Genomic DNA, 24,352 nt, shown 5'->3' with positions numbered 1-24,352 from the left:
CTCCTGATTATGCCGTGAGAGTATATACTCTTTAATTTCGGTTGGGTCCGTAAGACCCATATCTTTGGCTTCCTGTAAAAATACAGTAGTAGCCATGGCGCTAATTTATTAAGCAAACCGAAATTGAGTACTGACTGCTTATCGACGAATACTAATGACACAAGTAAAGAGTACAGACACAAGCTAGTGGTGACCAGTCTTATCTAGTTAACTGGCAAAGAATAAATCAAAAATGTAAATGACTGGGAAGACTCAATAATAAACACAATGGGTACGGCGACTTCCCAGGAGCGAATAAAATCGTCAGGCGTTACCAAGAATAAACTAGAGTTAAGTACTCTATGGATTGATAAAGCAAAATTCACTTGCTAAATTAACGGTAAACACCAGTAAACTTGTGTCCATAAACTTTAATTATAAATACCTAAATATGAACGAGCGAGCACTATCTCGTGAATAGCTTTATAGCTAGGAGTTAATATCCTGGAATGAGGTCGCCAATTGTCACGGGGTTTTTAAAATATCACGGTGTTTTTAAAATATATGCTTAAATATTATTTAATTGATATTAATATTCAATAATATTGAAGAGCAGAGACAATGATTGTCTTGCTACATCAAGCAACAATTACTTTACGCTGGCTTGTGCACGATTCTCTGAGAACGAGAATTTATAAACTTTCTCAACAGTACACAGCAGAGACTAGTTACTCACAATTGCTGAATTAGTACTGTTAGCCTCTGGAGAAAGTTACTTCACCCCTGACAATAAATAACTAATGCTAACATCAGGTTCTTGCCGATGCTTAACTCCTGGCACAACGGATTTTAAGTTAATACAACAAGACTGGTCTAAGTACCAGTTATGAATAGTAAAACGTCTATGCGAACTAGGAGCTATGTGGGAAATAAGCTTAATTTGGAGAAATGAAACAAGATTTTACTTTACATTAAGCTCAAGAAAAGAGAACTGTTAAATCTATTGATTACAAAAAATAAATTTAACGTTACAATTCAAAATCAAATTAATGAGATCGCACGCACTCACTCACTCACGAGCTAAATTCTTACGCCTAGGAAAAACACCTTAATTAAACTCTTAAGACTAGGGAAATACAAAAAGGAAATACTGGTCGATGAATGCGATGTATCACCAACTAAGGTGGGAGTCTGGAGACTGTACTAGTGGAGTCTGGGTGCTGCTGACCTCTCTCTCTCACTTCTGGAGCACAGGTCCCCTCTCCGTCACCGCAAACGCTCGACTCAATTCAAAATACATTGTATGGGCAGGACGCACAAGCCACCGGAAGAAGGCGTGGCTAACGGTTGAGGCAAGCAGGGGCAAACAATAAAGAAACAATAGTATCGCTCAGTAGCGCACTTAGTGACGTGCATTAAATCGGTCACTTTTGAACAGTGACGAATGTTTTGAAAAGTATACCCCGACTTGGAGAGAGAAACGGTTAACTGAGCGATACACAGTGAGTTTTCCACCAATAGTTCGTGGTTTCTCACAAAAGGGAAATGTCGTGAATTTGATTCATGACAGTGTGTAATATTAGCTATCTGGTAAAAATACTTGCTGTCAGTAATAGCCACTGTGTGTAATATTAGCTAGCTGGTAAAAATACTTGCTGTCAGTAATAGCCGCTGTGTATAATATTAGCTATCTGGTAAAAGTACTTGCTGTCAGTAATAGCCACTGTGTGTAATATTAGCTATCTGGTAAAAGTACTTGCTGTCAGTAATAGCCACTGTGTGTAATATTAGCTATCTGGTAAAAATACTTGCTGTCAGTAATAGCCGCTGTGTGTAATATTAGCTAGCTGGTAAAAGTACTTGCTGTCAGTAATAGCCACTGTGTGTAATATTAGCTATCTGGTAAAAGTACTTGCTGTCAGTAATAGCCATTGTGTGTAATATTAGCTAGCTGGTAAAAGTACTTGCTGTCAGTAATAGCCGCTGTGTGTAATATTAGCTATCTGGTAAAAGTACTTATTGTCAGTAATAGCCGCTCTCTGTAATATCCTCAACAGCAATATTCACTGTCTTCAATAGCCACTAAGTAGAGGAGTGACTCAATATGGGCCGGAGTGGAGAAAGGCAAGATACCAAACACTGATATCTGCAAAACCCACTCTCTGTAAGCCAGTTAGTGACGCTGAGAGAGAGAGAGAGAGAGAGAGAGAGAGAGAGAGAGAGAGAGAGGACATTAAGGTGAGGGCGATGGTGGTTGACTGGAAGAGTTGGCAACTGAAATGGCCTGAGTTTGTCTCTTACTCCCTCACTTTCATTATCTCTCTCTTGCTCTCACTCAGCTTCATTATTCTCTCTCTCTCTCTCTCTCTCTCTCTCTCTCTCTCTCTCTCTCTCGTTGTGTGGGGTAACTTTGTCACCACCACCAGCACACTGCCAATGGATGTGCCACAGTTGCCCTAACTCACTCACTTTTACCATTTACTCTCTTACACGTATTCACCCCCCCCCCCTCTCTCTCTCTCTCTCTCTCTCTCTCACTTTATCTTGTTATGTGATGTAACTTCGTCTTCCACAGCCTCAACACGGGCAACGGATTTCCCACAGTCTCTCTCTCTCTCTCTCTCTCTCTCTCTCTCTCTCTCTCTCTCTCTCTTTCTCGTCGGCTAGTGGACTCGACCCTGCCTGCCTTACCCAATCACGTCCAAATTAACAACCCTGCCTCACTCTGCCTCCCCCCAGCCTTCCTCACGCTGCCTCGCCCTCAACACACACACACACACACACACACACACACACACACACACACACACACACACACACAGCCTCATAAAGCTCTTCTGAACAGGGTGGAATCAAAGGATTTTCGTCTCATCAACTCCCTTCCTCTCACTGATTTTCTTCAACTCTGTCCCTGTCTCTGTCTGTCTGTCTGTCTCCCCTCGTCTCTTCACACTTCTCTCCCATTTTCTCATCTCTTCTCATTTTTACCTCGCCAGGACAAAGTCCTTGAGGTATTAATTTTGGTCGAGTTTGTTTGTTTGTTTGTTTTTTCTTTGTTTGTTGGCAACATTACGGACAAACGGCTGAATGAAATTACTTGAAACTTTCAGGATATGTGGGCACTGGTCCCAATCAAAGAATGAAGGTCACGGATTTTCAGAGGGCTGTACCTTGAAAACGGTTGAAGATAGATGTGTTACTTTTGAAGCATACAGAAACTCGTAATATTGGCTTTCATTTGGCACCAAGACCATTGACCTTGAATGACCTTGAAAGGTCAAAATCAAGGTCACGGGTATGCAGGGGGCTATAACTCAAAACAGGTTGAAGATTGAGATATTTACTGTTATCAACACGCAGGAAATTCCATATGGATGTTTAACTCGAACCTTGACCTTTGAATGTAAGTGACCTTGAAAGGTCAAAATCAAGGTCACGGGTATATAGGGGGCTATAACTCAAAACTGGTTAAAGATTGAGATATTTACTGTTATCAACACGCAGGAAATTCCATATGGATGTTTATTTGGAACCTTGACCTTTGAATGTAAGTGACCTTGAAAGGTCAAACTCAAGGTCACGGATATTCAGGGGACTACAACTCGAAACTCGCTGAAGATATATTTACTAATAGCAAGATATAGGAAGTCTCATATGGGCTTTCATTTGGCAGCATGACCTTTGACCCTGACTGAACTTGAAAGGTCAAACCAAGATCACGGAGGGCGTAACTTGAAAACATTTGCGCCATTACCTTAGACTTTTATTGTGCACTGACGCTAAATGGCGGAAACGGGTCAGTATTTAACAGCAATAAAATAACTGCTGTCCGGCGAGGCTTGTACATGACACCACTTTTCTCTTTTCTCAATTCTTCTGTTTTCTTTTTTTCTCTTCTCCTCTCTTCCCTCTTTTTGTTTATCTCCTTCCCTCTCGGTCTCCTCCTCCTCCTCCTTCTCTTCCTCCTCCTCCTTCCTCTCCTCATCCTCATCGTTTTTCCATCTGCACTCCATTTGCATTTCACTTCAAGTCTTTTCTTGCCCCCCCCCTCTTACTCTCTCTCTCTCTCTCTCACTCTTACTTTTGTGATTAAGGAATGCTGATAGACTGAGACACAGATTAATGTAAATAGATGCTTTAAAAATACCTGTATAGATCAACGATTGTCTCATGAAGACCGCCAAGTATACTGTAGATAGACAGATAGATAGACAAATAGACGAACAGATAGATAGCCATATATAAACAGACAGGCAGACATACTGATAGACAGTACAGTAGATAGACAGACAGATAGACAAATAGACGAACAGATAGATAGCCATATATAAACAGACAGGCAGACATATTGATAGACAGTACACTAGATAGACAGACAGATAGGCAAGTGGAGAGCAGACAAACAGACAGATAAATAGAAAGATACTGTAGATAAACTGATAGATAGACAGATAGACAGATGGGCCAACAGACAGACAGTCATGTAGTTAGACAGACACATACTGACAGACAGACATATGCATAGACATTTTTACATCAATCCAAACCAGAATCTCAAACACCACAATAAAGCCAATCGCTGTTTTGTGGAAATGTGTGTAAATATGTGACATACACTGTTAAGCATTATGAAGCAGGATTAAATCTCCTTGGTTACTAGTCTAATCCACCCACCAGTCTGACTATGGATTTCATGATAAACACACTATAGCAATATTGTTCCCAGCCCTTCACTCTCCCTGGCTCCTCAACCCCGTGGACTGCAGGCTGAAGTGGCTCCTCTCCGGCAGTCCACCATCTTTTGTTTGTCTTCCAGGATGGCCTAGGGAGGGAGTCGAGGGATGTTTACAAAACCGCTGGACTATATCAGTGTCACCGCGTGAAGGCGCCCCCCTCCACCACCTCACTCCCCCGGGTTAAGCAAAATTGTCTTGTAATACCGTGAATATAATATACAACGCAGAGAGAGAGAGAGAGAGAGAGAGAGAGAGAGAGAGAGAGAGAGAGAGAGAGAGAACTGTTTTTATCCTATTTTAACCAGACTTGGTGGAATAATTAAAAGGTCAGGCAGTTATTTGACCTATTGTGTGTGTCTCGGAGGAAGGGCAGCCAAATGACAGAGGACAGGACGATTTTGGAAGCAATTTGTCTGTGGCCACCCCTTACCAGATTTAGGGGTGTGGCAATAGATAGATTGATGGATAGATATATAGATAGATAGATAGTGTTTTCAGCCAGATTCGGAATTGCGGGATTTGATCTTGACAATATAATGTAAATATACTGTTCATTGATAGGCTAGGTTATTGAGGCTTACTTTGATGGATTACTATTATTATTATTATTATTATTATTATTATTATTACTATTATTATTATTATCATTATTATTATTATTTTCTATCATTGTTGTTGTTATTATTATTATTATTATTATCATTATTATTATTATTATTATTATTATTATTATTAATCGTCATCCCGTTTCAGTACTTACCTGTCTACCTACCTACCAACCTACCTGCCTACCATCATACCTACCTACCTATCCATCTATCTATCTATCTGTCTTTGATCTACCTATTTATCTATTCCTTATTATGCAACATTTATATCAGATTAAACATTTCCTTTATATTATCTGCTCTTTCTCGTCTCACCTTTTATCTCAGCGTCTCCTTCCGTCTGTCCGTGTGCCTGCCCTTAATGACTCTCTCTCTCTCTCTCTCTCTCTCTCTCTAGTATGTACCTTTTATCTCAGCGTCTCCTTCCGTCTGTCCGTGTGCCTGCCCTTAATGACTCTCTCTCTCTCTCTCTCTCTCTCTCTCTAGTATGTACCTTTTATCTCAGCGTCTCCTTCCGTCTGTCCTTGTGTCTGCCCTAAATGACTCTCTCTCTCTCTCTCTCTCTCTCTCTCTCTCTCTCTAGTATGTACAGACACTCTTTACAAAACCACAAATTTAAATGTAACTTAGAACTCACAGACAGACAGACAGTCGGACAGACAGATACATAGACAGATAGACAGACTGACTGACTGACTGATGGACTGACTGACTGATGGACTGACTCACAGACAGACAGACAGACAGACAAGCAGGAGAAGAGGTGAAGGAAGGTAGTGTCCATAGACTGAGAGAGAGAGAGAGAGAGAGAGAGAGAGAGAGAGAGAGAGAAAATGAACACACACACACACACACACACACACACACACACACACACACACACACACACACACACACACACACACACACACACACACACACACACACACACACACACACATACCGGCAGACACTAACATCATCAACACAGTGTATATACGAGTATTCATGACCACCACAATACCACACTACACTAAACTACACTGGCTTTATGACACTCTCTCTCTCTCTCTCTCTCTCTAAATTCCACTATACTATTTTCGTCTTTTTCTTCTCCCCTCCTCCTTTTCCTTCCTTTCCCTTCCCTACCCTCCCTCCCTCCTTCTCTCCGTATCCTCTAACTTCCTCTCCCTTTTCCTTTATCCTTCTTTCTTCCTCCCTTACTTCTCTCCCTTCCTCCCTCCCTCCCTCCCTGCTAATACTCTTTTACCACTTTCCTCTAACCCTCCGTCTTCTTTCCCTCCTTCTCTCCTCTTCTTCCTTCTAATAGCCTCTTTCCGTCCCCTCCTTCCTTCCTCCCTTCCTTCCTTCCTTCCTTCCTTCCTTCCTTCTGAAACTCCTTTGCGCTCCTTCCTCATCCCCTTCACCTTCACTCAGCTCTTTCGTTCTGCTTAAGGTAATTCTACTTTATTTCCTCTTCCCTCCCTCGTCCCCTCCTCTCTCTCTCTCTCTCTCTCTCTCTCTCTCTCTCCCTGCAGGTACAAGCAAGGGGCAGCAGTTAAAGGCAGCAGTGTTAAAAATACAGCAATATAGACTGTATGTACTGACCACGGCAGGGTGGGGAGAGGAGGAAGGGAGGGAGGAGGGGAGAGGAACGAAGGAGGAGGAGGAAGGGGAGGGAAAAGTTAAGGAATGGAAGACGGAGGAGAGAGAGAAGAAGGAGGGAAGAGGAAACAGGGATAGAGAGAAGAGAGGGTAAAGGGGGAGTGACAGAGGGAAACAGGAAAAGGAGTATAAAAGACAGCAAACAAAAACAGACTTGATGGTCCTTGTGTGTGTGTGTGTGTGTGTGTGTGTGTGTGTGTGTGTGTGTGTGTGTGTTAGAGAGAGAGAGAGAGAGAGAGAGAGAATGGATGGAGGAATGGAGAAACACAGAAGAAACAGTAAAGAAGTAGACAGCAGAAGAAGCAAGAACAGAGGAAAGGGAGAAGTGAAATAGAACAAATATATATTACACTAGAGGCCCCCCTCAAGGGTGGAATGACACCAGCCGCCAGCCGATACATATCTAGTGCGGCCCGGAATGTGACCTTGACCTGGATCTACTTTCACCAATATCGAACTCGTAGATTTTCATCCCTACTACACACCTGTAAAATTGTGTGATGATATCGTGAGCGGTTGCGAAGTTATCGTGCTGACAGACACACAGACAATTGAAAACAATACTCGTAGGAGATTTTCATCCTTACTACACGCGTGTACAATTGTGTGATGATATCTTGAGCGTTTGTAAAGTTATCGTGGTAACAGACACACACACCTTGACCTACTTTCACCAATTTCCAACTAGTGATCTTTTTTTTTTTTTTTTCCTTCTACACACATGCAAAATTTTATGATGATATCTTGACCAGTTGCGAAGTTATCGTGCTAACACACACACACACACACACACACACACACACACCCACACACACACACAAATCCAAACCAATACCAGCTTCGCTATCGCGGCTGGTAACAGGCGTGTCAGACGTGGGCTGCTTTTCACTTATAAACGTTCACTGTGGCGGCGACAGAGTTTTATATATATAATTCTTGGCTACGGACTTAATATAAAACATTTTGTATACTGTATAATGTGGCAATGAAGCAGGGACACAGGTGGAAAGGAAAAAGGTAGGAACGATAAGGGAAAAATGGAAAAGGGAGAATTGTCACAGCGTAAAAGGAGAGATTATTGGAAAGTTTTTAAATGATCAAAATGGAAGGAAGAGGAAAAGAGATGATTATTTTTATTTATGAAGGGTGTGTAGTAGTGAAGGGGTTAATGATGCTTTATGTAGTTAATGATGTCTCTATATAAGAAGTCCATTTACTGAGTCGAGCCTAAGCTGAATAATAGCGTCTGGAGGCAGCAGGGATGAAATATACACGAAGTATTCTGGTTATTATTATTATTATTATTATTATCGTTATTATTATTATTATTATTATTATTGTTATTATTATTATTATTATTATTATTATTATTATCGTTATTATTATTATTATTATTATAATAATTATTATTATTATTATTATTATTATTTTCATCATCATTTTTATTACTACTACTACTACTACTACTACTACTACTACTATTATTATTATTATTACTTTTATTATTATTTTTTTATAATTATTATTATTGCAAACGTGACCCCGGTGGACTGCAGGCTGAACCTACCTTCCTCCAGCACTACCATCCTCCTTTCGTGAGAAATGGAGGGAGTTTAAGCAAGTCCACTGGCGGGTTATATTCCGTGCCACCGCGTGAAGGTGTCCCTCTACGGCAATTATAAATACCTGTAATAAAAAAATGCAGGTGAACAGCAGTGTGATTTCACGTAGTCGATCCATTAGGCTTTTAGCGAAGGTATTGTTAACTGGGGATGGGGGGGGTGAGAGAGAGAGAGAGAGAGAGAGAGAGAGAGAAAGAAAAAGAGATGAAAAATGAATGGATAGATATACAGATAGAAAGATAGGAAGATAGATAGATAGATAGACAGATAGATAGATGGATAGATAAATAGACATATGGATGGATGGATACAAATAGACAGATACAGACTAAACACAGAGACAGATAGATATAGCAGAGAGACAGACAGAGAGATAGATAAAGAGAGTGCAAGAGAGTGACCTGGACTGAAATGGCTCGAAGGACAAGGAGAGAGTGAGGCGTTATGTGGGTTTAGTGTGGGGAATAGAGAGAGAGAGAGAGAGAGAGAGAGAGAGAGAGAGAGATGCCTACTTTTGTTCCTTGCTTCTACTGACATCAGTTCAGCCTGTCAGATAGGAAGGGTAAAATGATAACATGACAAAGAAAGGATGAATTAGAAGGACGTTCTGTGCATACATACATACATATACATACATATACATACATACATACATACATACATATACATACATACATATACATACATACATATACATACATACGTACGCTGTGCATACATTCATACATGCATACGGTACCATTTTATCACCCTACCCACCTGCCTGCTGACCTTCCTTCCCTTCCAGTCTGACCTCTGCCTCCTTTATTGTGTACATACATACATACATACATACATATACCTACCTACCTACCTGCTAACCTTCCTTCCCTTCCAGGCTCACCTCTGCTTTCTTCATTCTTTCCTTCTTCCTTCTTTCCTTCACCAGTTCTTTCCCCCCCTCCCCCCCATCGGTTTCACAAGAGGCGATGTCTGGCAGTTTTTGGATTCTTTTGGATTCCCCCCACCCCCACCCCCCTCCTACTCCTTTACCCTTACTCCTCCTTTCTCTCCACCTTCCTACTCTCCCTACCCCCTTCCTCTTTTCCCTTCCCTCACCCTCCCTCCTTCCCTCTCCCCCTCGCCTCTCATCCTTTCTTCTCTTCCTACAGTCATTCTTCCTTCACTCTTCCTCTACCTTTCCCTTTCATTCCCCCTTCTCTCCACCTCTCTCCCCATTTTTTACTCTCCTTCCCTCCCACTTCCCCCTTAAGTCTTTCTCCTCCCCTCCATCCCTCTCTCTTCCAACTGCCTTCTCTCTCTCTCTCTCTCTCTCTCTCTCTCTCTCTCTCTCTCTCTTCCTCCCTTTTGGTCATTGAAGGTATTGATGATCTGATCCTACACCTTCCCTCCCCCTGTCCCTCCCGTCTCTCCCTCTTCCTTCTTTCTCCTTCCCTCCCCTCCCTTCCTCACCTCCTCTCTCCTTCCTTCCTCCCCCCCCTCTTTCATTACCTTCTCTCCCCCTCCGCTCTCCCCCTCTCCTCCCTTCCTCATCTCTCCAATTCCTTCTTCTTTCTTCTTTCTTCTTCTCGTCTCCTCCTCTTTTCCCTTCCTCTTCTTTCCGCTTCTCATATCCCTCCCCCTCTCTTCCTTCCCTCACTCTCCCTTTCCCCTCTTTTTCGCCATTCTTTCCTCCTTCGCTCTCTGTTCCTTCCCTGTCTTTCCCTGTCTCTAACTTTTCCATGTCCATCTCCTCCTCCTCACCTCTGGTTTCTCCTTCCCCTCTCCCTCCCCTGGCTCTCTCTCCTCCTTCCCCTCCCCACATTCTCCTCTTCTTCCTTTCTCTCTTTCCTCCCTCCCCACGTCTCTATCCATCCCCTTCGCTCCCCTTTCCTTTCACACCCTTTATTTTCTCTTCTTCCTCTGTTGTCTTATTCGTTCCCGTTTCCCCGTTTCAATCCTCGTCTTTAGTTGACAGAACAGTTTTCTTAGTGATAACCTTCCATTTATTAAACAGCCAAGAAAGGACATACAGGTCTGTCGCTGTTTGCTTTCCTTTGTACTCTCTTGTACTACACCCCCCCCCCTTCCTTCCCCATCCTTCTTGTCCTTCCTCACCTCTGTCTCCCCTTCTCTCTTCTTTCTATCGTTTTCCTTCTCCCTCATCATTTTTTCTCATCATTCTTTATTACCTCTCTTTCTCCCTTCACTTTCCTCTCCTTCCTCCTTCCTCTTCCCCTCCCCTTCCTTACCTTCTCCCTCCCTGTGTCTCTGTGTTATGTTTCTTCTCCTCTCATCCTTTTCCCCCTTTTCACTCCTTCCTCCCACTCCTCCGTCCTCTCCTTCTGTCATCTTTCTCCCCTCTTTACCTTCTCCCCTCACATCCTTTCCCCTCATGCTTTTTGTCCTCCCCTCCACCTCTCTCCCTTCCCCTCGCCATTCTTCCCTCTCTTTCCCTCCTCCTCTTCCCCGCTCTCCCTCTCTCTCTCCCTCTCCATCTCTCGTTCGTCCATTGCCCTCCTTCTCTCCTCCATCCTTCTCCTTCCCCTCCTTCTCACCATCCTTTTTTCTTTTTTCCTTCTTCTCTTCCCTGTCTCTTCTCCTTCACGCCCCCTCTCCTCATTAATATTATTGTCTTCTCTCCCCCACCACTTTATCTTTTGTTTCTCTTCCCTTTTTCTCCTTCCCTTTCCCTTCCCTTCCCTCCCCTTCCCTAGCCTTGCCTTTCCTTCCCTTCCCTTCCCTTCCCTAGCCTTGCCTTTCCTTTCCTTCCCTTCCCTTCCCTTCCCTAGCCTTGCCTTTCCTTCCCTTCCCTTCCCTTCTCTTTCAATGCCTTTCCTTGCCTAGCCTTGCGTTCAGTTCCCGTCTACCTTTCTCTCCCCCACCATATTATTCTTGCCACCTCAATTCCCCCTCGCCCTCCCCCTCTCCCTCCCCCTCCCCCAGGTCGTTTTTGGTATTGATGACCTGATCTCACACCTCCCCTCCCCTCCCCTCCCCTCCCCTCCCCCTCCCCTCCCCCTTTTTCTCCTCTGCTTTCCTCTTACCCCAGCCATCTCTCTCCCTTCCCTCCCTCCCTCCCATCCGTTCCTCCTTCTCATCCACATGCTTCTCTTCTTTCTTTCTTCTCCCTTCTTTCTCCCTTGTATCCTTCTCCTCTTCACTCCATCCTTCACCCAACTCACTCATCCCTTACCCATTTGCCTTCCTATTCCCCCCTCCTACCTACTTTCCTCTCCACCGTATTCCCTCTCCTGCCCCCTTCCTTTCCTCCCTATTCCCCCACCTGCCTCCCTACCTTTCCTCCCTGTCTCCCTTCCTTTCCTCCCTTCCCTCACTTTACCACATCAATGACGGTTTTTTGAGGCTGTTACAGAGAAAATTGTAACCATATCCAATTCTGTGGCCCACATTGTCGTTACTAAGGAATCTCTTTCTTTATCTCCCTTTCTTAAGCTATTTATTTTGTTTATCAAACTTTACTGTCCTATCCTGTGTTATATTAATCCTCCAAGCATCGCCGTACTCTGCATAAATGACCTACAAAAGGATATTAACCAGCCATATACAAAAATAAATCGCTAAGGCTGATGTGCTCGGGAGCCTCCTTACCCGACGAGAATACGGGAATGTGAATTATCTTTCAGTGAAGAAACTAGCTCATCAAATTTTAAAAGCTAAAAAGAATGGTAGGAAATATATGTTGAAATGCTAAAAAGTTCATTAAAAAAAAAAAAATTGATGAGCGTATGTATTGACAAAGGAAGTACCTGAAACCTGAAAAACGTCTAATTAATGCCTTTACTACACGATACTTCACCCCAACTGAATCAAATCGTGTGTCAGCATCAATAAGCTAAAGATAACGTCACTCGGAGTCAAGATATTAATAGTTATATGCAGCACAGTCCCTAAATTGTGCTGCCCAGTCTTGTGTGACGCGGCCACGGCTCAGTCTGCTGTTGTGGGCAGGGAAGACATTTTGGCTGCTTCAGTTATTAGACAATCATACAGTCTTGTGTGACGCGGCCACGGCTCAGTCTGCTGTTGTGGGCAGGGAAGACATCTTGGCTGCTTCAGTTATTAGACAACCATACAGTCAGTTGACATAAACACACACACACACACACACACACAAAGGCGGGCAAGAGCATTATCGCTTAGCCTTGGTAAAGGCGGGCGAAAAGATGCAGGGCAGCCACTGCTAACCCTGACAGAGCCGTCCCAGCAACACACGAGAAGAGTGTTACTTCAACAAACAAGGGATGAGGCTATGGCACACCTAATGTCTGACTTGGCTTGTATCTCTGACTGGGGTAAAAATAATATGGTCGTCTTTAATGCATCTAAGACTCAGTTCTTACACCTATCAACCCGACAAAATCTTCCACAGGTATACCCACTAATGTTTAATAATATTCAGCTTAATCCTGCATCATCCTTGAACATGCTTGGGGTTTCATTTACTCGGGACTTTGGAAAGATCGTATTACATCTCTTGTAAAATCTGCTTCCAAGAGATTGGGCGTGCTAAGCCGACTCCGCTCTTTCTTTACCCCTGCACAATTGTTGACTCTATACAGGGATTTTATCCGCCCCTGTGTGGAGTACAACTCTCATGTGTGGGGAGGCTCCCCACATACAGCTCTTCTCAATAGGGTGGAGTCAAAGGCTTTTCGTATCATTAACTCTCCTCCTCTTACTGACTCCCTTCAACCTCTGTCTCTTCGCCGCACTGTTGCATCTTTATCTCTTTTCTATCGCTACTTTAATGGTCACTGCTCCTCTAAACTGTCTGCGTGCATTCCTCCACCTCTACGACGGGCGCGTAGCACCCGTCTGGCAGCAAACTCTCATCCCTTTTCTGTCCAACTCTCTAATGCAAGAGATAACCGTTACTCCCAGTCTTTCATTTATGCAACAGGTCACCTCTGGAACTGTCTCCCTCTGTCTGTATTTCCTGCTGCCTATGATCTCCAGTCTTTCAAACGCAGTGTGTCCAGGCATCTCAAAATGATCGGATCTTGATTTTGGCTCTCTATTGTATTTTGTTTTTCTCTTGGAGGGAACTGTTACTGAGGGCTCATGACCTTTGATTCCTTCTTCCTCGCATTGAAAAAACACACACACAAAAAAAACGTGGAGCAGCCTGGATATGTGGCGGGTTTTATGTTTTCTTTCTTTCTTTCTTTATTTTTTTTTTTTTGCATGGCCACAGGATTTTATGCAGTTTGGGAGAATTTTTGTATCTGGATAAGTTTGTAATGAAGCCTTTCACTAATGAATTAAATCATGAGAGAATTGTGCCCACATTTGGCAGAGTTGTTTGTTGGAGTGTTGGACCCTGAGAGAGTGAGAGAGAGAGAGAGAGAGAGAGAGAGAGAGAGAGAGACTGTTGGCTGTGAAGTATGGGTTGATATCTTCATTGTTTATATAATTATCATCATCATCATCATCATCATCACAACCCCTGTCCTCCGTGTTAGAGAGCGATCTTCTAATACTTGTTGTTATTATGTGCCAGGAGACTATACGCAGACTATCATACTAGTCACGAAGAGGTGCTATGGAAGGGAGGAAAGGCCATAATACTGGTTTGGGGAAATAGCTGTATTATTATTTTTTTAAATTAAATATTTACATGATTTACTGTGCCTATTAGTTGAATAAGATTACTTGCAACTGAGGATATAATAATAATGATTATAATGATACTACTACTACTACTACTACCAATAATAATAATAATAATAATCTACTATAGCACTAGCCGTGTGTGTGTGTGTGTGTGTGTGTGTGTGTGTGTGTGTGTGTGTGTGTGTGTGTGTGTGTGTGTGTGTGTGTGTGTGTGCGTTTGTGTCTGCGTTTTTGTGTTTGTGTGGTGTGTGTGTGTGTGTGTGTGTGTGTGTGTGTGTGTGTGTGTGTGTGTGTGTGTGTGAATTTTGGGCAGCCGAAACTACACATTCAAATCTCACCAAAACTGGCACAAAAATCTCAAAAAATTCTCTGATGTGAAAAAACTTGGTCCCATCACGATTGAAAACTTTTACAATATTTAATGAGCGATCACATTTTGACCAAAAAACGCCGCTCCTGGCGCCCGGCATAGGATCTCCGTAGAATTTTTTGCCCATAGCTACAACTAAAATATACTGTAGCAGTAGCCGTGTGTCTGTGTGTGTATTTCGGACTTGCGTTCGGACAACTTGGGTTCCAATCCCAAAGCTGCAAATAACACGATCAATTGGTTAGCTGCAAAAAATCAAGTGACAACGTTAGACTAGAACAGCACATAAACGTGACTCGGATTACCTGAAATGATGGCAACGCACGCAAAGCACAAGGAAACGAGTGAGAAGCACGAGGAAACGAGACAAGAAAGCAAGCGTGCTACGCGAGAGCCCTCTGCAGGAGCAAGTGCGAGGGGCACGAAGGGCCCACGGGCACTTGTAATAATAATAATAATAATAAATGAATAAATAAATAAATATTAAAAACGTAGTTCAATAAATATGGGTAAAAATATAGATATGGTTATAAATAAAAATATATCGGGAGGAAAGAAAAAAAATGAAAGAAGGACGCACTGTAAGATATTAAGACTGAATGGGAGGGAGTTGGCTACTAGAAAGGCGGCCCGGGTTTATTTTCGTCGTGTGTGTGTGTGTGTGTGTGTGTGTGTGTGTGTACTTAGACCTGATTTGGTGGAAGGACTGAGGGTCAGGCTAGGCTGAAGTAATTATTTTTTCTTACCAGTCGAAGATCAAGGTCACAGGGAAAAGTCAAATGTCAAGGGTAGGGAGAGGATGGTGTATAGTGTCAGTGTTCCTTCTTGTGTCTAATGTTATTCTTTCTCTCCAAGACGGTTTTGATCATAAGACAGGCCTCCAGTACTGAAAGTGATGATGAAAGTGATGATTAGTGATCATGGCAGTATCTACAGAGATAATGAAGGTGATAATGAAGTGATATTGAAAGTGATAATGACGGTGATAATGAAGTGATATTGAAAGTGATAATGACGGTGATAATGAAGGTGATAATGAAGTGATATTGAAAGTGATAATGACGGTGATAAGGAAGGTGATAATGAAGTGATATTGAAAGTGATAATGACGGTGATAATGAAGGTGATAATGAAGTGATATTGAAAGTGATAATGACGGTGATAATGAAAGTGATAATGAAGTGATATTGAAAGTGATAATGACGGTGATAATGAAGGTGATAATGAAGTGATATTGAAAGTGATAATGACGGTGATAATGAAAGTGATAATGAAGTGATATTGAAAGTGATAATGACGGTGATAATGAAGGTGATAATGAAGTGATATTGAAAGTGATAATGACGGTGATAATGAAAGTGATAATGAAGTGATATTGAAAGTGATAATGACGGTGATAATGAAAGTGATAATGAAGTGATATTGAAAGTGATAATGACGGTGATAATGAAGGTGATAATGAAGTGATATTGAAAGTGATAATGACGGTGATAATGAAGGTGATAATGAAGGCCGCATCTAACCTGTCCACTTTCATTCACTAAAATCGGGGTCGTCACATTCATTCAATCCTTATCCTCTCCCGGCTTTTGTTCAGCTTATTATTATTATTTTTTTTAACGAGTTTGAGAGATTAGATCCAGCCCTGGACAACCCCTTCAGTACGAGAGGAATAAAAATAAAAACAAAAATAAAAAATCGTCTTGAAGGAGAAAAAATAAATCAAATCAATTATCACGTGAAATTCAGATGGTAAATATTCTCTCCTAAGTGTACATAATCGCCTAAGATCTTAAGACAAAAAAAAAAATCATCGTAGTGAAGGTGTAAGTGTCGTATTCCTGGTGACCTATTGAATGTGTCGTAACTCCTCTTCCATAGCGATTTAGTCTACTTTACACCTTTCTTTAATCCTCCTGTAAGATATTGAGGGATAGTTTATAGGTATTGAAAATATAAAAATAATATTAAAGTGAATACCAAGGTGCAATGACAATAAAAGATGGCTAATGAAAAGGTGTTACGTAGCCTAGAATATCACCTACAGGTAGAATACGGCTCAATGTGTCATGCAATAGTGAGTGGAAGAAGCATGACTATTTTTGTTTACACACACACACACACACACACACACACACACACACTTTCACTGTGGGTCATGTGTAGTGTACAACAATCGAGGTCAGGTAGGGTGTTGTTGAGCGTCATGCAGCGGCCGACGAACACCGCCACTCTCATGCAATATGGCCTCCAGGTGTCGGGTTGCAGTGTTGAGTTGGCTGTTGTTGTGCAAAGCTGCGTGAATGAGGAAAATGAGGTAAAAATGTGAGAGGCCCGTCAGTTGTAAATAAACAGTGATGAAATGCTGACCAGCGATTTACCACATCTCCACCTTACCTGTACTATCTTCACTAAGTTCAGGGGAATAAGAATGTAACAAAATATAATTTAATATAATATAATATAACTAGTACTTGCCCTGAAAAAAAATGCTGGACTAGCTAATAGCATTTCCATTACAAAATGTTTGCAAATACCATTGTTTCCAGACCGTGTCGTTATTTCTGACAATTTCGCACCGTCACTTCGCGTGCGATCGCCAATTTTTTTCTCACACTCTCTGGACGTACCCGACCTAATGCAAAAAGAATTAGGTAGATATCTATGACCGTTCTCGTGAAAGAAACGAACAAACGCACAGACAGCGCACACATACACAGCTTGACTTTATTATGTAGGTATAATATATTATATAATATACTGCTACAATATGATAAGAATAATGATAAAAATAAATAAATAATAATAATAATAATAATAATAAAAATAATTTTAATAATAACAATATTAATAATAATAAAAATAATAATATTATTATTATTATTATTATTATCATTATTATTATTATTAACTATAACAACTATAATAATAACAATAATAATAATAAAAATAATAATAATAAAAATAATAATAATAATAATAATAATAATAATAATAATAATAATATCTACACGGAAGCTACAGCTCGTTCACCTAAACTTGGCAGGGATATTTCGTCCTTTAGCAGCCCTTTTTCCCGTAGCTCAGTGGCAGAAAAAGACAATATTACGGTTCTTCAGTCTTTCCATAGCGCTTCTTCGTGACTAGTACCATACTCTAGCGTTCACCTCTTACTATAACTCCACACTGAAGATGGAGAGATGGCAATTTTAAGCCAAGTCAAAGTGAACAGAGTACAGTAAAAACAATACACAGACACGATTAAAAGGAGGCGTTAACCCACACACAATTGGGCTTTTCTTTCATTCTCTCTCTCTTTCTTTCTTTCTTTTCATTCTTTGTTTTCTCTCTTTACTGTATATTACTACTGGCTTCAGTGTAACAGCAGCCAATAGCAGCGGAGAGCATCATCATTTACTCCACTAATACCTATAATTACCATCATTACCCACACCCAAACACCAGCATCACCCACACCCAAACACCAGCATCACCCACACCCAAACACCAGCATCACCCACACCCAAACACCAGCATCACCCACACCCAAACACCAGCATCACCCACACCCAAACACCAGCATCACCCACACCCAAACACCAGCATCACCCACACCCAAACACCAGCATCACCCACACCCAAACACCAGCATCACCCACACCCAAACACCAGCATCACCCACACCCAAACACCAGCATCACCCACACCCAAACACCAGCATCACCCACACCCAAACACCACCATCACCCACACCCAAACACCAGCATCACCCACACCCAAACACCAGCATCACCCACACCCAAACACCAGCATCACCCACACCCAAACACCAGCATCACCCACACCCAAACACCAGCATCACCCACACCCAAACACCAGCATCACCCACACCCAAACACCACCATCACCCACACCCAAACACCACCATCACCCACACCCAAACACCACCATCACCCACACCCAAACACCACCATCACCCACACCCAAACACCAGCATCACCCACACCCAAACACCAGCATCACCCACACCCAAACACCACCATCACCCACACCCAAACACCAGCATCACCCACACCCAAACACCAGCATCACCCACACCCAAACACCAGCATCACCCACACCCAAACACCACCATCACCCACACTCAAACACCACCATCACCCACACCCAAACACCAGCATCACCCACACCCAAACACCAGCATCACCCACACCCAAATACCAGCATCACCCACACCCAAACACCAGCATCACCCACACCCAAACACCAGCATCACCCACACCCAAACACCAGCATCACCCACACCCAAACACCACCATCACCCACACCCAAACACCACCATCACCCACACCCAAACACCAGCATCACCCACACCCCAATTCCCTCTTGACATGGGATGAGGGAGGAGCCTAGAACATAACAGAAACATGGAAGGAGAATCACCATCAGACACGGCTGGTGAAATGGGCCACGCACTCACTCACACACCATATAAGCTTTCGGAATCCTGGCACCGAGCGGAAATGCCAAACTACCCTTGTCAGTTTCCACAAACACGGTCCTCCAGTTACTATGCGGTTTACCCCGATCGCATCACTTGCTACCAGAGAGCTGATAGAATATTTATTCAGCTTAGGAGAGACATGGATCCCAATTCCGTACATTACTGGGTCATTTTTCGCATTTATGTTTTGGTGAGAGAGAGAGAGAGAGAGAGAGAGAGAGAGAGAGAGAGAGAATGGAGATTAATTACAATAGCCAAAATCTCCCACAGGAACTAAATAAACACGATTCACGCTAATTATTTGAGAGCATTGCACACCAAAGACAGAAGCAACAGATGATGACGATGCACAACACCAAAAATCGCAGAAACAGATGCTCTTTAGCCAAACATCTCCGTGGTGAAATAAACAGCCATGAATCTGCATAATTAGGCGTGAACGGATCCGCATAATTAAGCGTAAACTCGTAAACAACAGTAGAGCCAGGGAGGGGAAGGGAAAAAAATAACCCCGCGGAAAAGACTTCACGGGTGGGTCTTGGCTGTGGTAACCCGGCGCTCTCTCATCTTTCTCAGTGGACCGACCTTGCCAGTACCATCGCAGTTTTTCCCGCCATCGCCAGTGACCCGAGACGACTAAGCAATCCGACACGAACGTTGCCTAACAAATGGCTCACGCTGTCATTACGTTTATCAGTGTGCTCGGCGTAGCGTTCATGAAAGCAACCCCGCCAACCCTCTGGTCTTGCTCGTATTTAGCGGACACGGGAAGTGCAAGTCAGCGCCAGTAAAACCCCTAAATTTCCACGTTGACTGGCTAGCCGAGGGGCTCGCTGGGAGTATATAAGGCGCGGAGGGGAGTCGGAAAGTCAGTGTGGGTCGAGACGTCACAGGGGAATGATGGTAAGAAAACATCAATACCAGTCAGATGTTTGTGTACATTTTTAGGTGTACTTATGAATGCAGTTTTTTGAGCTCGATGTTTTGGTCTGAAAATCATATACTGAAAAATACAGAACGTGGATATGAGATTTGTGTAAAAATGAAATGTTACAATAGGATGAGCTGACTATTTGTGTATGTTGGGATAGGTGTACGAAAAAAAAAAACATAAATCCATTTCAGAGATGACTAAAGAATAAAGTAAAGTATAAAAGGGATAGCAAATAATATAGAACGGAGAGAAAGAGAGGAGTGGAGGATGGAGGGAAGCATGCAATTCAGATATCACAGACTGGTTGGAGGGAAAAAAGTGAAAGTGAGGAGGAAGGAGAAAGTGAGAAAGTAGATTCAGGGGAGACTTAGAAGAAGAGAGAGTGAATGCAAGAGGAAAGTGGAAGATGTGATTTGCTGATAACAGATAAAGATAAGGATGGTAAAGACTGTTAGACGTAAAGGGGAAGAATTTTTGGTTAAGGAGCAATATACGTGTAGATACAGATTGGTTAAAACTGATAAAAAAATAGTAGGGGGGAAATAAGGGAAGGAGAGAGAGAGAGAGAGAGAGAGAGAGAGAGAGAGAGAGAGAGAAATGACTGATTGATAAATGCAATGAAAAAGACATTTTGTGTGTGTGTGTGTGTGTGTGTGTGTGTGTGTGTGTGTGTGTGTGTGTGTGAGAGAGAGAGAGAGAGAAAGCCAGGTCAGTTCTCACCCCTCTTCCACCCTCTCTTCCACACAGAGGAGAAAGTCGTTGCTCCTCCACCTGGCTCTCCTCGTCTCCACCTCCTATGCCTCCCTTCTCACCAGTGGAGGTGGAGGTGGAGGAGGGGGTTACTCCGCTCCTTCAATAAGCTCTGGATACCTGCCGCCCCCGTCTGGAGGTGGAGGTGGAGGCTACGGTGGAGGGGGTGGTGGTGGAGGCGAAGGTGGAGGATATGGTGGAGGTGGAGGAGGTGGATCACTGGGTGGAGGTTATGCCGCACCATCGATAAGTTCCGGATACTCCGCCCCATCTGGAGGTGGAGGCTACGGTGGAGGTGGTGGAGGTGGAGGTGGAGGTGGTGGTGGAGGAGGAGGCTATGGTGGAGGTGGAGGTGGATCACTAGGTGGAGGTTATTCTGCACCATCAGTAAGTTCTGGATACTCCGCCCCGTCTGGAGGTGGAGGTGGATATGGTGGAGATGCTGGAGGTTATGGTGGTGGCGGAAGTGGTGGCGGAGGCTATGGTGGAGGTGGATTCGGAGGTGGTGGTGGTGGAGGTGGCTTCGGAGGTGATGGTGGAGGTGGAGGATACGGCGGTGGAGGCAGCGGAGTCGGTGGTAGTAGTGGATACAGCGGTGGAGGTGGAGGAGGCAGTTCGATTGGTGGAGGCTTCTCAGTAAGTTTAGGATACTCTGCACCCTCTGGAGGTGGAGGTGGAGGCTACGGCGGAGGTGGTGGAGGCGGTGGTGGAGGTGGAGGAGGTGGTTACAGCGGTGGAGGTGGTGGAGGATCAATCGGTGGAGGTTATTCGGCTCCTTCCATAAGCTCTGGATACCTACCACCCTCTGGAGGTGGAGGTGGATATGGTAGTAGTGGTTCAGGTGGAGGTGGTTACGGTGGTGGATCAGGCGGAGGTGGAGGTGGTTATGGTGGTGGATCAGGTGGAGGTGGAGGTGATTATGGTGGTGGATCAGGTGGAGATGGAGGTGGTTATGGTGGTGGATCAGGTGGAGGTGGAGGAGGATCAATTGGTGGAGGTTATTCGACTCCTTCCATAAGCTCTGGATACCTACCACCCTCTGGAGGTGGAGATGGAGGTGGATATGGTAGTGGTGGTTCAAGTGGAGGTGGTTATGGTGGTGGATCAGGTGGAGGTGGTTATGGTGGTGAATCAGGTGGAGGTGGTTATGGTGGTGGATCAGGTGGAGGTGGTTATGGTGGTGGATCAGGTGGAGGTGGTTATGGTGGTGGATCAGGTGGAGGTGGAGGTGGTTATGGTGGATCCTCCGTGCCCATCATCGGTCTGGGTCTCGGGTCATCCAGCGGGTACGGGAGGTAAAGAGGAGGCGCCACACGTGGTACCTCCCTCTGACCTCATCTCCTTCGTTGACCTCAGTTTTCTTCCCCTGTAGCTTTGTTTCTTCGGCTGCGACCTCGTTTGTTGTGACGTCACTTGGTTCACTGCGACCTTGTCTTGCCCATTGCGACCTCGCCTCTTCCCTGCATCTTCATTTTGTTCGACTGTGACTTGACGTTTTCCCTTCTGACCCCACGTTTCCCCATGTGACCTCATATTTCGTAACCTCACTTGTTTCACTGTGACCTCACCTCATTATCTGTGACCCCATCAAGAATCGCAGCACCTAACATATTTTAAGTTATTTCCAGCGCCGAGATACTAAATAGATGTAAGTCATGCTATCAAGTTCTCGGCACTGTATAGCCGTGCCTTATTTCCGGTGTGGAGATACGAATGAGATAACCACAAAGTCGTGATATCGATTTCTCCGTACCATGACCTCATACACTGCCTCGCCTAGAGCAGTATGACCTTCTACTGTCCTCTGTTTATAATCAAAATCTAAGTCAGCCTTGCTTTTTGTTCTGCCCTGTTGATGTGATGAATAAATGTACGAGTGTTGTGGCTTGTTTTCCTCAGTATACCCTTCCATTTCTTCATCACTTCTAGGTATATAAACAGGAGTATATTACAGCTTGGTAGGGATGTTGGAGATGAGCACTTACATTATACCTGGGTACGTGTTTTGTTTTTATTTATAAGTCAACACCTTCCTGTGGTGATAGGAGAAGTGAGCTACTGGATGTGTTTTATTCACTACCGAAAATGCCTTGTTACTTTCCCCAGTGTCCTCTTTTTCACTTCCCTCTCACTTCTCAAGCAACCCAACGAGCCTGTTCTCTCAATATCTTGCTCACGTGTTTTCACTCTCACTCTTCCATCAGCCACCAAAAAGTTGCCTTGACTGTACTTGCATATTTTCTCCTTATGACAATTAAAGGATTAGAGCAAATAATGGAGCCACATGATCTCACACAGCACCAAGGGGAACACAACTGCATAGGAAGCTATGTGTATCTGTGGTGTGTGGGGTGTGGACATGTCTTGCATGTACAGGTTAAAGAGTGTAAGGGACAGAACAGATCCTTGGGGGACACCATTTGTGAAGTTTCTGATGTTCGAAGACTGACTGGCAAATGTTACGTATGCACATCTGCCTGCTAAGTAGTTTGCCAGCATCTTTTTGTGTTATTGTTCATGTTTGTGTTGAATATTTTGTTTGTGAGGTTGTGGCGGAGGATGGCATCAAAAGCTTTGCTAATGTCTAGTGTGACTTGGAGTGTTCTGTGTGGTGGTGTAGCTGAATTCATGCCATCAAAAACTCTCTGTGTAAGGTCTGTAAGAAGAGTATTTGTGGAGTGTAGTGGCCTAAAACCATGTTGTGATTGGGCTAGGGGGGATGTGAGGTGTAACTAGTTGTAGTATCAGTCGTTCAGTGACTTTAGAGGGGGTGCAGAGGAGCGTGATGGGGCGGTGTGAGGAAGGTAACTTGGGGCCTTTGTTGGGTTTAGGGATAGTGATGATAATGCCATTCTTCCAGATGTTGGGTATTATGTTGTGTTAGTAACTGTAGTTTGAAATGTTGGTGAGTGCTTGTATACCTTGTGGTCCAAGGTATTTAAGGTGAATGTTGCCTATGTTGTATGGTCCACAGGCAGATGAGTGTTTAAAGTTGCTGATGATGTGCTTCGTCTGGTTATAAGTGAAAGGTGCATAGTCTGGGTCTGTGGGGAACTGTCTCTTACTCTGGATGATACTTCAGTCGTCGCAGTGGTGGTTTAGATGGCTGATGTGTGAAAAGTGATTGATGAGAGAGTTTGCTTGTTGTTTGTTTGAAGGTATGGTGTCTGATTGTTATGATGGCAGCATTTGATTGCATAGTGTTGTTGTTGGAGAGTATGATGCTGTTTAGTGTTTTGTAGAGTTTGCTGGTATTTGTTTTCTGGTCAAGTGTTTGGAGATACTTATTCCAGTTTAGTGTTTGCTGTTCCAATATTTTATTGTTGCCCCCTGGGGGTAGGTAGGTTTTTCAAGAACACTCCCCCAGTATCCCTGCTTGTCGTAAAAGGCGACTAAAAGGGTTGGCGGAAGGTTAGTGCCCCTCTCCGGAAAACAACTAACTAAAAAAACAAACAATAAGCCTCGGACAAGGACTGACCAAACGATGACGACCAAGGACCGGACAAAGGACATGGTTATCGGAACGTGGAATGTAAGGGGAGCGAATGATGAGGTGAAAGAGAGAGAGATTGTCCAGGTGCTTGAGGGT

This window comes from Coenobita brevimanus, chromosome 25 (genome assembly GCF_032717465.1).
Source record: "Coenobita brevimanus isolate Jiangsu-jjx chromosome 25, ASM3271746v2, whole genome shotgun sequence".
In the NCBI taxonomy this organism is placed as follows: domain Eukaryota; kingdom Metazoa; phylum Arthropoda; class Malacostraca; order Decapoda; family Coenobitidae; genus Coenobita; species Coenobita brevimanus.
This window is presented reverse-complemented; position numbering follows the sequence as displayed.